This window comes from Anas platyrhynchos, chromosome Z (assembly GCF_047663525.1).
Source record: "Anas platyrhynchos isolate ZD024472 breed Pekin duck chromosome Z, IASCAAS_PekinDuck_T2T, whole genome shotgun sequence".
Classification (NCBI taxonomy): Eukaryota; Metazoa; Chordata; class Aves; order Anseriformes; family Anatidae; genus Anas; species Anas platyrhynchos.
In genome coordinates this window covers 60,327,849-60,338,721 of record NC_092621.1, presented here as the reverse complement: position 1 = coordinate 60,338,721, position 10,873 = coordinate 60,327,849, and the positions used below count along the sequence as shown (strand labels likewise).

At 35.8% G+C, this 10,873-nt stretch overlaps 1 long non-coding RNA gene across 1 annotated transcript; it reads right to left on the bottom strand.

Moving 5' to 3' along the window:
- Positions 1 to 2,458: 2,458 nt before the first annotated feature.
- Positions 2,459 to 10,823, bottom strand: LOC140000812 (uncharacterized). The gene is made up of 5 exons (XR_011806042.1): positions 10,752 to 10,823; positions 9,193 to 9,234; positions 6,570 to 6,617; positions 6,279 to 6,489; positions 2,459 to 3,390 (listed from the first exon to the last, which is right to left on the bottom strand). It is a non-coding gene; the product is annotated as an uncharacterized lncRNA (long non-coding RNA).
- Between the last annotated feature and the right edge of the window lie 50 nt (positions 10,824 to 10,873).

Genomic DNA, 10,873 nt, shown 5'->3' with positions numbered 1-10,873 from the left:
CTAGTTTCTTAATGGGATGGCTTCTACTGAAGCCATGACACCATTGGGCAAGTCTTCCTGTTCACTGCTCAACAGCAGCTGAGGAGAGCTCACAAAGAGGAAATGTAGGCTTTGACTTCAGAATCTACTATATCATAATGCTGTATTTGTGGGTAACAGCCTGCTGAGCTATCACAATCCGTCACCCACTGCTATCCCATTCCCCAGGGACCTATGGAAAAGTCATAGCTAGAGACCTGAAGCAGATGCCCGTAGGAAAACAACAAACTGAAATGACTCTAAACCCCTAGAAGAGAGACTGATACAGACAGACAGAGAGAGAGAGAGAAAAAAAAAAGACAGACAAACAGACAGACAGACAGAGAGAAAACTGTTCTTCCTCCTTTGTAAAATATACTTAAATTACTGAGTACTAAACATGGCATTTCATAACTTTTGTCTCTGCTCATACTTCAGGCAGAATACTAGAGTCCAGTGGTGATTCTTTGCATTCTGTCTACAGGAGAAAGTCTCTCCTAGGACTGAGGCCATGAAGTCAATGCCTTGCTACTGTAGGCAACCATGACATACAATCACCTTTATATACCTGCTTCACTTTATGGCTTGAATAACCATGGGCTAGTTCATCACTGCTAGACTGTTATGACTTCTGTGCCTGCTTGAATCACCTCCTGCTTGCATATAATGTCAAGTAAAATTGCTAATATAAGACTGAATATAATGCATTATTTCATTCCTACTCACATCCAGCTTTATACATTTTCCCTTGTTTACAACCAACTATATTTTCCGTATATTCTCCTGCATGCTTCTTGACTAACCAAGATCTATTTTTATACCTGCAGTACACAATAAATCAGAGAATTTTCTTCTTATACGGTGGTGTGGAAATTGCAAGCTTCTGAAATCCATTAAAATACATACTTTTTTTTTCCCTGTTACCTGCAAATAACAAACATTTACGTTAGGGAATCTGGCCAGTGTTCCAAGATTTAACACCATTTAGATGCATATTGCAGATATATTGTTAGGTTGCTTACTCACTCTGGGTGAAATCCAGATCTCTCTGAACTCCAGGAGGAATTTTGCCTCTATCTTTGTAAGCAGACCAAATAAAAAACTCCAACTGTAAAAAGGTCTAGGCCCATACACATGACTGAGAAGTTATTGGCAAGCAAGCCTGAATACTTTCAAACAATTGTTATGCATATGCAGTGCAAACAATAGCATATTGTGTATGTGGAAACTTTGTGCAAATCTGAGACCTTTACTGATTCTGCATCTTTTGATGTTAAACTGCCACTTCTTTTAAATGCATGCTACCAAATTACAGCCACCTCTTATAAATCAGTAACAAAGGCGAAGAGAAGCTAGAGAATATCAGCGTAATACAAGTGCAACTATAGCTGTCAAATGTAACCTGACTTGTTTTTTAAATAAGAAACACAGATAAATACAGGAGATGAGGAAAAGGGGAAAGGACAGTAGAAGTATCTTGGGAAACAATGCAACAAAGCATCTGTTTTTTTTTCAGTTCTCTGAAGGGTTGACATGCAGGGTACTATTCTTTTCCAACCTTTTTTCTTTTCAAATGCTTCCAAATAGTTTTAATATATTCCATCTCTGCTTAGAGAAAATAATGAGCCAACGAGTAGATGATACTTTGAAGGGATTAACTGACTGCTGTGGAACAAACTAGATCAACTGCAAACTAAACCAAAAACTTACTGAACTTATTATTTATAGGCCCTTTCCGACAGAAAAGCAATATAGTCAAAATTAAGTATTCTTTCTTTGAAAATTGTAGTTATTTTGATAAACAGTGCTGTCAAAGCAACAAACGTGAACGCCACAAACTCTAGATCATTCACTTTCATGTATGGTTTACAAGGTTTCTTGTGAGAATACTTCATAGTTAAAGTATGTCTTCCCTTGGGGATCACACAAGCATTTAATTTTTGTTTTGGCATTGGGCCCATTGTGTTTATGAGGTTCTTTGGAGAAGTGGAATTGATGACCACAAAGGAAAAATTGAGAGTTACTTATTTCAAACCACGATTATAACCTTTCAAGATTTTCAGGAGAAAAAAAAAAAAATAATAATAAAAAAACACTCTTTCTTCCATATATGTATGTATAAAAAGGGAACTTTATTACTAAAAGGCTTTGTAGTTTCATATTTAGCCTACCACTACAAACAGTCATATCAGGCTATATACCACAGGGTTATTTACTGTACCATAATGATATCCTTTGCTGTTTTGCTCAGGTTGTTTTGTACATCAAACAACCATGTAGTACATTATATACAACCCACAATATTTTTGTTGGCAAGCATAAGTATGCAGGTAAAACTTTAAGTCAATTGAATATTATTTGATTTCTCAAATAACCTTTCCAATTATCAATGACAATTTATAATAGATTTTATTAATCATGACTTCTTTTCCATCTCATATTTAAATTTACATACAGGTACAAGAATTCCTCAAGTTCTAATATGTATGCGGCACAGCACGATCTTACAGGTACAAGCCATGCACAAGAAACCCAGCTGTGGCAGGTCTGCACGATACTGGCAGGACTGTGCTAAGTGTGTTTTTGCAGCTTGTCTCATAAGTGACTTGCAATCCTCTTCTTATGATTTGTATGGATTCTGGCCTCAATCAGTGATGCTTTCTAATGATTATACATTCATTTTCCTTTACTGTAATTCATGGAAGTTAGGTGTGGTAGGCCTAATCCCACTGAATTTGGTCCGGTAAAACTTAACTGCTCTGAAGGTTAATGAGAAAAGAGTATGCTCAACATATGGCAGTCTCACTCAGTGCTTTCCAGGAGCAGGAAGTTTAACTGTGCACTGCTGTATAGCAGTTGCAATGCTACTTACGCACTGTGTTTTAATAAACAACATCTATTCTGCTGTTTATTAGGCCATGTAGCCAAATGCAGAGTTTAACCTCAAGGATTTGTTGAATGGGAAGATACAGTAATAACTTGCATACTGATTTTCTTCTGATACAATTCTGTTAGAAGTCATATTCTAATGTATGTAAAAAGAATGGCACACTGGTCAAGCATGGCTAACGAAAGAAACCCCTATATGATTGTTGACTGCAGAAGTCCAGTATTGCATTCTGGATCTATTTGTCAGTTATTTTCCTTTTCCTTTTTTCTTTTTGCTCTGAAGTGAGGTTTAACAGTTATACAAAACTAATTGTCATTCCTATTTCTTTGCTCAGAGAAGATGCAGCAATGTTTGCACAGCAGATAACATCAATTGTCACTCAAAATGAAAACCTTTTTACTGTGGTAAGTGATAGCAAGTTTGTTGATTTCATCATCAGCCTTTAAAGCAACATGATTTTCCTCTCTGTTCCTTCCATATGCCTGTCAACAAAGGATTTCAGAAATATTGAACAATTACAGTTTGTTTTCTTTTGTTTATACAAAAATGATGAATGCTCTAAGACAAAGAATGCACAGTGGATTTTATAAGATACTGATAATCCCTTCTCATTAAAAAATCTGCTTGTTAATACCTTTCATGATCATTTTTCTACCCTTTTATGATTTATTAGTTAGTACTCAGTTCTTGACTTTGGCATTTCCCCTTTACAATTATAAGATAGTCTTACATTTCAGAACTGTTCTTTAGTCATCTGTTAGCTGGATTCCAGTATCTTCTCTGATTTCTTCACTTTGAAATGGAAGTTTGATATAATTAGTTCTGAGAACACCTTTCCAATGTCAAATACAAGATGTATGTCTTTGAGGTGCATATGGCAAAGGTCCAAAATGAAGGACAGTAAAAGCAAATGATTGCCAAAAAGATGTGAAATTAATTTCTTAACTCTACAAGTCTTCTGTAACTTCAATTTCAAAAAGTAATATTTTCATGAACAATTTACATTAAGCAGTGCAAAGTCTGTGCAAAAGCTAAGTTGAGATGGAACATTTAAAAAAAATCATAATGAAACAAAGGATTATGAGTGCCAAAAGAAGTACTCTCTCCCTTTCTGAGTCAACTGTGTGGCCTCATATATTCTGACATTATGATCTAGGAAAATAAAATTCTCGTAGTTAATTTCTCCACTACTGGTGCAATGCTTTGAGAAGCTGTGGAATGACTGATGATAAGGAGAATAATATTCACTTAGAACTGGCACAAAGCAGACAATGTCATTCAAACTTTTGCAGTGTTTTCATAAATTCATTCTGTACTACATCTGCAGTAGTTTCACTGACGATGAGACTACAGTCGAAGTCTTGCGAAGCAGCCTTAAAAAATTTAAACCGTATTTTTTTTCTGCATCTGGCCACTGTCAGACTGGCATTTGTCAAGCTGATGACTGTTTTGTTGGCATAGATCATGCGGGGCAGCTAATCCTGCTATGTTCTTGTTTGTCTGAGTCTAACCTGTTGGAATTCAAGAGTCAGCCAAACTCAGTACGCTGTAGGCAAAGGAAAAAGCTGCCTAAGGAATATACAATAGAAATGTTATGCTAGTGGGCATAACTGATTCAAGAATAAAGAAAATGCTCTCCTCATTCCATCTCTCCTGCCCCTCTCCACTAAGTTGTAGCTTAGTTGTCTTTTAAATGTCTCTGATAACTCCCCCTCTTGCTATTACATGTAGGAAACGGCACAAACACTGGACTGCAAATGCCAGGTACCTGGTCCTGAATGTGCCATCTTATTTATTTGCCCTATTTAAAAAGTACTCAGGGTTCACTCTTCAAGCTCTACTCTGTAAGCTGTGTTGAAATGCATTTTTTAAATGAAAGGGTGGATTTTATCTTAGTTACCTGATTCTAAGAATTGGCCTGTCATGAAGAACTCTCTTGTAATACACAGAAAATAGCTGAATACTGCAGTTGTCATTCACATTGCCTGAAGTAAATGTGTGGCTGAACACAGGCTTTATACAGCCTGAAGTGTCTGTGTACATGTGGTTTTGCCACTGAACCTTTGAGATTTTTCTCACCTGGCTAAGACCCAGTTGCATAGCTGCACACAGACTTCTCCAGAAGTTGCTTGCTATATATATTATTTCCTTGCTTATATATTTTCATAATAATATATGTCAGTTCTGTTTCTATTTGTTCTCTTAACCAGATAAGGTTTTCTCCACTACACAAAGAACCTTGTTCCATTGCTACAGTACACACACACACACACACACACACACAGAATTTCTAGGTTGGAAGAGACCTCAAGATCATCGAGTCCAACCTCTAACCAGTGGAACTGTTTTATCTACAAAGCAAACAAGCACCGGTGAGAAGCTACAGCTAGTATCTACTTAGGTAACCTTCCTGCCAGGCTGACAGCCCTCTTGAAGACCACCACCTGCATTGACCATGAGCCATCTGTGACACATAACAACACAGAGTCAGGTCTACTGCCTCTGTTAAGAAAGCAGCTCTCCTGCACATGGCCACACACAAAGCTTGCATTAGCAAAGCAGCTCTTCCATTTCCTAAATGGAAGGACTAACTCATGCCATTTAGCCAGCTGTGCACGCTGTCTTTAAACTATAAAATCCTAGCTATGGCATGCACTACATAACAGGGCAAACGTCTCCAGAGCTGAGAGCAGAGTTGTAGCATAATCTGTAATAACCTACTTTGCAGCACTTTTTTTTTTTTTTACTTTTTTTTTTTTTTTCCTGTTGATTCATTTTCACTAATGTGAGTAATGTTAGTTGACAGGTGGTGCTATGTGAGGAGTGGTGTCAAAGCCTAAGACTTTGCTATGCAATGGAAGATATGCACAAGAAAGAACCAGGTTTTGCTACAGATAGGAGCTTTTTGATTTGACGGTTTGTGATTCATATGTGAAAGGAGCAACAAGAATAATCATTGCAGTTTCGCAAACTTAAATTGGATCCTGAACGTTGATTAAATTCTAAAAACTGTTAAAGGGTATCTTGGGATATATATTTTTTACTCTTGTAATGTATGTTATTAATAATCAAAATTAATAATCATGTTTACTGCATAGGGCTCAAAGGCAGTCAGGTACAGGGTTTCCAAATGATGACAGTAGTCCACCCCTGCTGTGAACTTCTAATACTTGTTTTTCTTCACTTATCTGAACATAGACAGAAAAAGAGACAGCTAGCTGTCCCTCCCATGCAACAAGCAACAAACAAAAGACAGCATGCCCTTAAGCAAGGTACCACTGATCAATTTATTACTGCAAGAAGAACCACATATACTGAAAACACCTATTTCTTGTCATATATTATTTTGAATTCAATATTTCAGTTTTACCTGCAGGTGTTTGTCTCGTTTTTCTGGTTGTCTTTGTTGTTGTTGTTTGGTTTGATTTGTTCTTAAACCTCCTTCTGTCTGTTTTGAAAAGGCTGCTTAAAAGCAGGGTTCCTAAGCAAACACTGGTGTTCTAGGCTACAACAGCTGCAGTTACTCAGTGTACAGAAAGTGTCCGCTAACTTCCATCATGTGGATTCTGGAAAAATGAAGCCTTGGCATGGGTGTTTGAACAGCAAGTATCACAAAATACCACATAAAAATATCACAAGGTCAAAAAGGGTTATTATTTACCTTAGCTGGTTTCAGTCCTGCCATGTCATCACAGGAGATGCACAGATGCTGAAATGAGAGCCTGCTCTTGTAACACAATCTGCATAATGACTATAGTGTTCAATATACAGCTTTTTGCAGGAGTGGACAGGAATCTCGGGGATAACTATATTCATACCGTCTGCTGAGTCCGTTTGCTTTTCTTGTCTCATACTTTAGCTTTACATAATCTACACAGTCTTTCTTGCACGTTGGTTTAAGTACTTGATTCTACGGCGGTAATACCACAATTGAAGTTTTTGTAAGGTACTGGCTATGTAATAATTTGTGATTGTGCAATAACTTCCAAAAGTCTTTTTAAAAGATCTCTTGGTTATTATCTTTAATTTGGAGAGTGTGGAAGAGCTTGAGTGAATGGCAAAAAGGGAAGCTATGCATTTTTTTCTAGACCCATGGATTATCTTGCTTTGGCATTATCGCTGGGATATTTCAGTTATTGTTATTGACTTGAGACTAATGATGAATCACTGTAATGGGCTGTAATTTTTTGTAAAGCCCAAAAATGTACAGAAGATCTCAACTGATAAGAAACAAATGCCATCATGTGGACTTTTAAAATGACAGTGTTCAAAATATTTTAACTTCATATAGACATGAATTTAGAGTTCTTAAAAGTATGTCAGCAACCAAGTTCCTTGCAATTATATATGCAGCAAACATGAAAAAAGGATTTGTACAGACAAACACAAACTTGAATGGTAACACATTGTAACTAAGTTATTAGCTATGTATACGGAGGGAACATTAGATTTGAACTTCAAAGTAGATTTTTCTATCATCTCTATTTTTCTAGCGTCCCTGCTTCCATTCATATTTTTGAAAATGTCTTCCCTCAAAATTCTTCTTATTCCATACTTAAAAAAAAAAAAATCATAAAATGCCAATATGACACCAGGAAACATTCTGCTTTTTTCCCAAAGTTTCCCTCAGTATATTGAACTTTTAAAGTGTTCAGATTAACATTCAAATTGATGTATGCTGAATAGGTCCTTCCTAATTTGTGAGCTGTAGCTCACAAAAAAAGACTGTTTGGGCAGACATGCAGATTTTAACTGACAACTTAGAATGGAAGGAAGGCTGGTAACTGTGGATAGTTTCTTTAAAAGCAATAATAATTTTTTAAGAACCATCTGCTAAAAGAAATACATATGGTTTCTGGATGAGATAACAAGCTTGAAAATGCCTCTGGACCATATCCCCCCCCAAAGTTGCCTATAATTTATTGTTGTATTTTGTGTTAGGTGGTTGGTTTTTGTTTGTTTGTTTTTAATAGACAAAGATCTTCATGTTACCCCTCTGAAAAACATCATGTTACCCCATCCGAAAACATTAAGTCATAAACCGTCACTACATCACAGTAAAGCAACATGTATGTTATCTCTGGTTGATAGAATGGAAAAAGCATATTAATGAAGTGAGTGTGTTGCTAGACAATTTAAGAAAATCAGGAATCTTCATTTAATCACAGAAGAAAATACTGACACACACAAGTAAATACTGAGTCAGGTTTATCTGCAGTCATTTCATTCTGTTCTCTTCCACTAGATGATTTATTCCTCTCAAAAAATGGATGAATAAATAAATAAATAAATAAATAAATAAATAAATAAATAAATAAATAAATAATAATAATAAACTGTACACAATACACACACTGTCTGTTATAGGTAAATAAATCTGAGAAGGAACAAATACTTTTAAGTCAGAGAGATCACATAACCAAAAACCTCATATCTGACTTAAGTATATTTGTCCACAGCAATCATATGATTAATACAGTTCTCTGCAAAGAATTAGTGATTCTCTTTAACAGTATCATTTATGCCTTTGAAACCTAGTCCTCTCATATGGAAATTAGTCTGAGATTTTGTTCTATATTACTTTTTGACAGCTTACAGTATCAGGAATTACAGTAAAAGATGAGAGAATTTATAACGATTAACCATTCTCTTCAGTTATTAATTTGTAAAACTTGAAGCTGAGATTGCTTCAGGGAATGATTTATGGGATCAGAAGGCAATTAAAAATATAAGGAAGCCTGATGTTTTCAGTTCCTGAAAAACACATATCACAGATAAACAGTAACAACAAAAAATATATAGTTTTGTTTAGTCCTTTTAATACAAAACATCAAGATGATCATTAAATACAGACAAACCATAGAGCTATATATTTTGTGTTCCGCAAACTTTTATCAAATTATACTGAAACAGAAATACACAATTTAAAATTACATCTGTACAAAATATAGACAAAAATTTGAAATGAAACTACACTCTTTGTTGATTTGTAGTATGCATCCATTTCTTCAAAAAGTTTTTTTCCTTTTTGTCTATTTTTTTTAACATAAGCAAACAATGTAGGATTTACTTGTTTACCTTAAAGTCAGTGGAATGAAATTCAGAGAAAGTAGGACTGGGCTCTATTACTTTTACTTCTGAAGCTCTACTTAAATTTATAAAAAATAAATCTATGGGGGAAATGTAGATATATCTACACTATTTTCTGTTTCACAGGTGCTGAAGTATCTCTGAATGGCTCTTGTGCAATAAGCAAAACAAATTACTTTAACAATACTACTTACATGAGTAATGAAGATGAGCTTCGCCTCCGGAGTCATTTGTATCTGTTTAAGACAGAAAGTATTGCTGAATAATGATAGAAATACTATGTTGTGTGTGTTTTTTTTTTCTTTCCTTTTCCTTTTTTTTTTTTCTCCTTTTTTTTTTTTTTTTTTCTCCTTTTTTTTTTTTTTCTTTTTTTTCAAGGAAATCAGTAGAGAAAGAAAATCTACAGATTTATCGCTTCTCCTTGAGACAATGCCTTAAGCTGTGCTTGGTTTAATTATTTTGAGGTACGTGATCAATCAGCGTAGTGGCTGCTGCACTGTATATCCAATACACTGAAAGCCTAAGCAACTATCAAGAAAGTACATGCTGTAAAGTGTATGTTAAATACTGATTAACACTGTAAAGCTAGAGATCTGGAAGCAACTACAGAAGCTTGTCAGAGGCAGCTGCAGACTCTGTGTGTATGCACTAGTTTTTCTAAATACTGCATTCAAAATAGTTCGATGTCAAATCACTTGTCAACAGTCTTTATGTTTCTATGAAATGAAGGCTAAGGCGGAGTCTATTGGCATACATAGGCAGTTCATAACTATGGAGATATCAGTAATCGTTTGATCATGTAATCTCAAAAATGAAGAGTGGACTAGAAGTTGGCATGCTTTTGAGCTCTGGGTGTTTGATGTGTCCCTATGAATCGGTTATGATGTAACAAAAAGGTCACTTTCTGTTCATTAAAGTATTATCTTTCTGTATGCAGAATTAATTTATTTCTTATTCTGATCCAAAGGATTTACGTGTTTGTATTGTCCCTAAACTAACAAGATACAGCCACCTACAGCTTGCTTGCTAAGTAAAGCAGGAAAAAAGAGATATCTTCCTGCTAAAGTCTTTTTTTTTTTTTCAAGTTATTGATAGGTTTTCACACCTTTGTAGGTGTTAAACAAAAACCCAAGTAGTACAGTCCTGGAGGGTATTTTGTATACTGGAATAAGCTCCGGCTCTGCTATTAAAAGGAGCTTTAAGTCAAACAAACCAATCCCTCACTCCTTCACTGTGACATTTCTCACAAGCCACAGACAAAGAGAAGAAAATCATTAACCTTTAACGAATGTAGCTGAGAATATATTTTTCTGAAAAAAGTTTGTGTTTTTTTTTTTTTTTTTTCCTGCAATGGAAGTGATTTCTGCATGTCTGCCTGTACCAGAGAAATAAGGCCAAGGAAATACTGTGTTTGCTCGTCGCTGTTTGGAGAGCTCAGCTCACAGACATGTAGAAGGGCTGGTTTGGGTTTTAATGGAAAAGTGAGCAAGAAGTTGGTGGGTTTCTGTCTGCTGAACCCAGGTCACTCAGCTGGTACACGTACTTGTGGATATACTTTATATATATATGTATGTTTATACGAGGACTTGTGTTGAAAACGAAGCTGGAGGAAACCAGAGCGAGGCAAAACCTACACAAATCGTTAGGCCTTTGGTAACAGAGATGTGAAAACTGCTGGTACCCTCGGCCGAAGGAATAAAGCTAAATACATAAATGTGCAACGAGGGACCCCAGTATTTCCTCCCAACTTTACCGTGTGCTCTTTCGCCCCGGCTACTTCTTGAGGGGGGAGCGAAGAAAAAAAAAAAAAAAAAAAAAAGTTAAAAACAGATGAAGGAAAACCAAAAAAAAAAAAAGAGGCGGGAGGGAGAGGAG